The sequence below is a fragment of the Poecilia reticulata genome, linkage group LG2, assembly GCF_000633615.1.
Source record: "Poecilia reticulata strain Guanapo linkage group LG2, Guppy_female_1.0+MT, whole genome shotgun sequence".
Taxonomy (NCBI): domain Eukaryota; kingdom Metazoa; phylum Chordata; class Actinopteri; order Cyprinodontiformes; family Poeciliidae; genus Poecilia; species Poecilia reticulata.
The window spans coordinates 11990098-11990608 of NC_024332.1; positions in this window are offsets into that span (position 1 = coordinate 11990098).

Sequence of the window (511 nt, forward strand, 5' to 3'; positions counted from 1 at the left end):
AAATAATCATCCATGAATGTTCTCACAAAAACACTCCAGGCATCTTGCATTTATTTATCGGCAGGATGTATCTGACTCTGCAGTTTCCAAAGCGAACTGTTTGCGCCAAGGGGAAGTTGTGTTTTTATCGGACGGCATTTCCCTCCAAAGATCTCACCTCTGGAGGCCTGTGATTCATCTGACATGCACTGCAGCATTATGCAATAATAGCACCGGGAAAGCAATTCATAAATTCACAATAAGTGATTTATTTGAAACTGTTGAGAAAAATTATTATTTTGAGTGTTTAACACAGTTTAAACCTTTTAGAACGAATTTCTTAAGTTGGAACAGGTTTGTGTTAGTGATTTAAAACCCAAAGAACTATTGCTCGGTTAAGTATTTAAAATACAAAGGAGAATAGAGGAATCTGCAAGAGAATTTCGGCTCAGACCCCTGGGGTCTTTTCATTAAAGACAGGAGGTCATAAATTAACATATGCAGGAAGGTGGAGGACTTTATCACTTGAATT